Raw genomic sequence first — 6,652 nt, 5'->3', positions numbered from 1 at the left:
ATTAAACTCACTCTCTCACGCGCATATCACTTCTTTTTGGCAATTTTATAAGTTGCAAATCTCAGCGACTATTGATCAGAATTTAACAAATCAAGGCTTGTTGGAAAGGTAATGACCTGAATTGTCTAGCGGGCTATGTCATTTGCCCTTAAGGTCGCAAATAAGGGAATTTATCCATCATCCAGAACCTATTTTTGACACTTTTTTTTTTTTTTTTTTTTTCAATCAGTTATTTGTTTTCCTAGTTTTGCATATGAATTACAAAATATCTGAACTTCCCCGAAAGCCTTGATGAAGAGGAGACTAAAACTTGCTATGGTTTCAAATGATCTGAAATAACAGCAAGAGGAGACTTGATTCCAAATATTTCTCGTATGTTATATCCCCAGTGTATCAGTTAAGATAAAAATGAAATGCAACAAGTCTTCAGACGTACCTCTCCACCGTACAGGTATATCGATACTCTATGGCTGACTAGGATAGCATCCATACATATATATCTAATCTATCTCTGCATTCCATGTTTAAATAGGATGTGTCCTCTATAGTAGTAGACCTGACCAAATGGTTAATTGTAGGTATAGACTGATTCATACCATCCAAAAAAATTCCAACAAAAACCTAACAACCACCCATGGTTCTCCCCAGAATGTGCTGCTGCCATCGCGCACAGAAATCACTTTTTCCATAGCTACCAACGTAATAGATGTACTGAGACTAAAGCTGCTTTCAGGGCTGCCAGCAACCACTGTAAAAGAGTAATAAAGAATGCAAGATAGCTATATGCTCAGTTCGTTAAATCCAAAGTAGCTGAGCAGCGGCTTGGTTCCCACCAGTTTTGGCAAATAGCAAACAGGATCGTGAACAGAAGCGTGTGTTCTATCCCAACCATCATCAATGGACCTGAGGTCATCTTGTCAGCATCAAAGCTAAACTATTTGCCAAGAACTTTGCAGCTAATTTTACCCTATGTGACCAAGGCCATCAACTCCCCGTATTTCCTCCTATAACAGACAACACGCTATGCAACATGCAAATATCCAAGCTAATCAAGAACCTTGATTCCTGTAAAGCAACTGGCCCTGACGGCATTCCAATTAGTGCTGAAAAAGCTTCAACCAGAACTTGCCCCCATACTTACAAAACTGTTTAAGCATTGTCTTAAGGAGAATTGCTTCCCAACACCCTGGAAAACCTCACCAGTATGCCCTGCTCTGTATTTACGAATTCAGGTGACAGGTCATCTCCCTCTCAGTACAGACCAATAAGTCTCCTGTGTGTCGTGAGGAAGTTGCTGGATTCCATATTAAATAACGAAGTAGTCAACCACCTCAGCAGAAATAACCTTAGTGACATGCAATATGGTTTCTGTTCTGCTAGATCTACAGCAGATGTGCTAACGGTTATATCTATATATAGGATTAGTGAATCTCTTGACAAAGGCTTCCTTTCCAGGGCAATTGCTCTTGATATATCTAAGGCCTTCGATAAGGTATGGCATAAGGGCCCACTTCACAAGATTTATTAAATCATTTCTCTCTGATAGGTTCAAAAGAGTAGTAGTTGATGGGCAGAAATTAGAGGCCCACAGTATTAATGCTGGGGTCCCTCAGGGGCCATCCTGGGTCCAACTCTCTTCCTGATCTACCTCAATGATCTCCCAAAACATATACTTAAATCATTCGTGTACATCTATGCTGATGACAGGACCATCTATGGCAACACATCAAAGGCCGTAAATGACAAAGTTCTCTCTGATTCTCTCTCCTCTGATCTTGAGCGCGTGGTACAGTGGGGGAAGAGGTGACTGATTACTTTTAATGCATCCAAAACCAAGCTTCTATCTTTACATCCTCAACGCTCTGATCCCCCATCTGGCATCAACTGAAATTGATGACTCTCGTCTTGGGGAGGCTCTGTTTTAACAAGCTTTTGGGATTGACCTTTACTCCTGATCTGAAATGGAACACGTACATCAAATCTGTTGCCAAGGTTGCTAGAAAAATGGAATCCTTCTATCGCTCCAGTAGATATCTCACTGCTGATGCAATTCTCTATCTATATGAAAGCCAAGTACGTCCAAGGATGGAGTGCTACTGCCATATCTGGACAGGAGCTGCTAAAAACAGCCTATCCTGCCTTGACAGAGTACAAAATAGACTTTGTAGCCTAGTGAGTGATGCCCTTTTTTCTTCCCTGCAACCCCTCTCCCACAGAAGGGGGTCCTGGATATGACCTTAAACTATATCCAGTGGTGAGGCCCCAGCTTGCAGGCTTTGGGGAGTGTGGAGCCACTCTTTAATTGCCATTGCTCCCAGGTTCACTCTGACCCGGAGTGGTAGTACATGTTAGGGTCCCAACTATGGGTTGAATAGAAACCGACTTGAAAACAACAAATATATTCTATTAAAAAATTTTTCTTCAAAATAACTGGATTTGGCATTAAATAACCTAAAACGGGTTGATATACCGTAAAACAACCAACCAACCCACAGAAGATACGTTGCGAGCCTGTCATTGTTTTATCATTATTTTCATGGGAAGTGCTCGTCTGAGCTCCAATCTCTGGTCCTCCCCCTCGCCAATCTTTCACGAAAAACACCCATCTAGCTGAAACCAGTCAGTAATTTTCCCCACTTTTTATCTGTGTCTAAATCAAAACGTAGATTCTATCCATGAACAAAGCTTCTTTCTTAGAAGTGCACGCCTGTGGAACTCTTTCGTTTGCCTGTTTCCCACCTAACTACAACTTGGATGTCTTCAAGTCCAACATAAACAAGTTCCTGATGACCCGCCCCCTTAAGACACTTTATCAGATCTCCATTACTAACGATTACTACAATATTATCCCATTGATTACTGTACACGCAATAATCCTTATCCCCAAGTGGCCTCCAGGTCTTGTAAAAAAAAAAAAAAAAAAATGAATAAATAAAAATCCTTATACACTGAAATTTACTTAATGTATGAAAACCAAAGAAGGGAGATATAAAATGAGAAATATTTGGAATCGAGTCTCCCATTGCTGGTATTTCAAATCATTTGAAACCATAGTAGCAAGTTTGAGTTTACACTCCATCAAGGCTAGAGGTTTTGGGGGAAACATTTTTTTTTTTTTTTCCTTCTTACTCTAGTTAGATGACATAACTAACTTTAGGTTCCTAAGTTAATACTTTTTTTTATTTTTATCAAAGATGTCCTTTGTTTTCACTTTTGGTTTATTTTATCTTTCTTCATCATTAACATTTGCCTCTTCACTTTATCCTAATCCTCTTTTTCTTCATCTTTTAAATTGGTCTCCTATATACTTAGCCTTTGTGGAGAGGGGTATGTGATCGTTCTACATATAATATAACCCAACCCCTTCCCACAGCTGACTTTATTTTATTTTTCTTACCCCTAAAACAAAGAATATATACCGCCACCTAACTATTTTTTTTTCAGTTTTTATTTTCATTCTTAGAAAATGTTCCCAACCCATCATCTAATTTAGCACTTATCTTTTTTATCCCCCCACTTGCCCCTCACTTGTAACATGACCCCTCCCCCCTCTCCCCATCTTTTTCCTTACTGCCTATTTTTATACTTATCTTTTGTCTTTTGTCAGACTTCTCCCTGCTCAACTTTGTACTTATCAGTTTGGATTAAATGAAAAAGATATTCAGATTGGCCCTATTTTCAATCATCAACAGGTGATAAGGCTCCAAAGCCCATTAGCTACACCATGCTCTATAGATATAGCTTGCTATATATATATATATATATATATATATATATATATATGTATATATATTCTTTCAGATAACAAAACCAATTTACTTTTTCATTTAAGGTTCAGATTGCAGTGGAAATGTCTCTGATCTTTTATAAGATGATACGACAGGGGAGGAGCCTTAAACGATCATTTATTTCTTGATCCATTTTTTTTTTTTTTTTTTTTTCATAATTATTTATTTTTAGATGCATACACACATCTCTATAAAAAGCTCTGTTTTAATTTTTATTGGTTGGTTGCTCTCCCCCCCCCCCCACACACACGTGCTTCATTGATTTGCCATGCTCATGCTTGAAGTAGCAATTACCTCACTGAACAGAATGAACACATCTTTACAAATATAAAAAACAAATAAACGCCATCGTCATTTTATTTGTAAATCTCGGACATTTTGCAGTAATAGACAACAAAACTAAAACGTGGTATCCCCCCCCCCCCCAAAAAATATAACAAATATTACCAAAGGGCAAGATAAGTTACTCTTCTACCTACTTGGATAAGTTTATTGTCTTTTAACTTATTTTAAAGCATTTATTTACTTTGAAACAGAAATAATACCTAGTCTTACGTTAGTATAATAAAAATGGCTAACGTGAGATTGTTGTCCGAAGAGTCTCGATAATCGCTCAAAAATTAAGCAATATATAGGTAGAAACATTCCGAATAAAAATTATGGTAACATCTATTGGGTGGGTTTCTATAAGTATTTAGAACTGCCCACATGTAGAATACTATATTGCATGGCTACTTTCCAGTTGATTACAACATGGTTGTTTTCAAGTCTAATGTGAACAAGTTTTTGTTGAGCTGTCCTCTTTATCAAATTCTACCCGATTTTCACAACTGGGGAAACAACACTGTTGTCTCAGTGACCACCTTACACTTATTGACCCTTGTACTTGATAAGTGGTGACTTCCATATAAAAAAAGGTTTTGAGTGAAAGTGAGTCTGGCTTTATGAAAAGTATGAGTTAATGCTAGAGTAGAAGAGAAAACATTAAATCGCATTAACAAATCAAGAAGGGAGCTTGCGTAAAATTATACTGCAGACACTCCCACCTAATGCAGCCTATTGGCAGACTAACTGAGTTGGCTGCGTACCAGTGATTACTTCATCTATACTTCCACTCAACAGTAAAATGAGAGAGTATGTAGTTTGGGAACATTCCAATACCACCTTGCTTTTTTTTTGTCATATTTTATAATCTTAATATTTTATGACTGCTCTATTCTTGAAAGAACAACAGTTTTACATTATTTTATACCTACAGTTGATTAATGCTTTTGTTCTTTTAGTCATGTTCCATTCTATTATGTGATATTTGTTTTCAAATAATTTTATTTCAGTCAATAAACATTAAAAGTTCAATACTTTTTTAAAACTTTGTATGCCAGATTTTCAAACTCTTTCTAGCCATGGTCCTGGGTATGACCTTAAGACTTCCAGTGGTGAAACCCCATTTGGGGTCTGGAGAAATGTGTTGTCCCATGGTTACCATTGCCCCCAGGTCCACTTTGACCCAGAGTTGTAATATCTGTTTATGCACCTGATAGTACCAGATCAGGCTATCTGAAGATACTGGCTGTCTGACCCTCTTCCCCCCCCCAAAAAAAATGCACCAAATATGGTAGTTTTTCTTTCCCTTTCCTTTAGCAAAACTTCATGTTCTGTGAAGTCAAAACAATTTTCTTCTACAAAACAACCAAACGTTATGAATAAATATTTGTAGATAAAAAGAACTTGAAGCATAAAAACTTTTACCAAGATTATTGGATTCAACATTAAAAAATGAAAAGGATTGTTTTTTGTTTTTTTTTTTTAAGCATATCAATCAAATCTCTAGCTACCATCTGGGTTTGAAAGTCTGAAGTTTTGGATGGAGTCAGTTGTAAGAATGCTAATAGTCAGATTTTTTAATTTTTGAAGAATCATGTCTTAATATTAGAACACTTAAAATAATAAGTTAGAATTTTTAAAACCCATGGAATCGGTTGAAACATAACTTCTGAATCTGCAACCCTGACCACTGCATCCTTAGCACCAAACTTGGACAAACAGTAATCTTTTTGGTATTAAGATTACTACGAATAGATGCATGATGCATTTTATGATGGTTGATTGACGTACAGTACAAAACTGAAGGTAATTTGTAAGACCAACACACTGAGCATCTACAGACGTTTCCTATTTGATCTGATCGCCATGTTGTGACCCCAGTCAACATGATACAAGCAAGTTCTTGGACATTTTGGAAGATATAAAACTTTCATCTATGACTCTTAGTGTTATTTTTTTTTTTATCTTTAAATTTTTCAGATTTACTTCAAAAGAAAAATGTTCCATTGCCCCCTCCTACATGCACCTTTATCGCTAAGCTCTTTAGAGGTAGGGGGCTGTTGCTCATTTTGGAGTATCATTGTTGTACATCTCTTCAATGTAGGTCAGATTTCGAGGTTTCTCTTAAGCTTTAATCTTCATATCTATTTGAGAAAGGCAGCATCTATTATGTATATATGTTCATACTATAACTCCAAAGCTGTTGATGGATTCTTATAGGATTTAAAATAAGGAGTTAGTGTCGGTACAAATTTTATAGAATTTCTTATCCCTCACTCTATTTTTACTTATAAAGTGGACGCTAGGTGAACAAAAACGCTTTACCAATTTTCCTTAAATTTAAGCTATAAACAACCAGAAGTGCAATAGATTGGCCAAATTTGTGAAAATTTAGAGATCATAAAATTATAATTCATTTAAATATTACATTTCAGTTAAGTTATAGTTTCATAGTCTTCACCATAGTAGTTGATTTTTGTTTCTCTTTTAATTTCTTTTAAGTATTTTAAGGTTTATGTATCTCTAATACTTATCAAAGG

At 36.4% G+C, this 6,652-nt stretch overlaps 1 protein-coding gene across 11 annotated transcripts in view; it reads left to right on the top strand.

The window, feature by feature from the left end:
• The window catches only part of LOC145276974 (serine/threonine-protein kinase tricornered-like), a 582,645-nt gene that overhangs the window by 312,162 nt on the left and 263,831 nt on the right, over window positions 1-6,652 (top strand). The window lies entirely within an intron of this gene.

This window comes from Euprymna scolopes, chromosome 5, assembly GCF_053919585.1.
Source record: "Euprymna scolopes isolate OS-2025 chromosome 5, ASM5391958v1, whole genome shotgun sequence".
Classification (NCBI taxonomy): domain Eukaryota; kingdom Metazoa; phylum Mollusca; class Cephalopoda; order Sepiida; family Sepiolidae; genus Euprymna; species Euprymna scolopes.
Note: the sequence above shows the minus strand (reverse complement) of the source record. Positions and strands in the feature narration are given on the sequence as shown.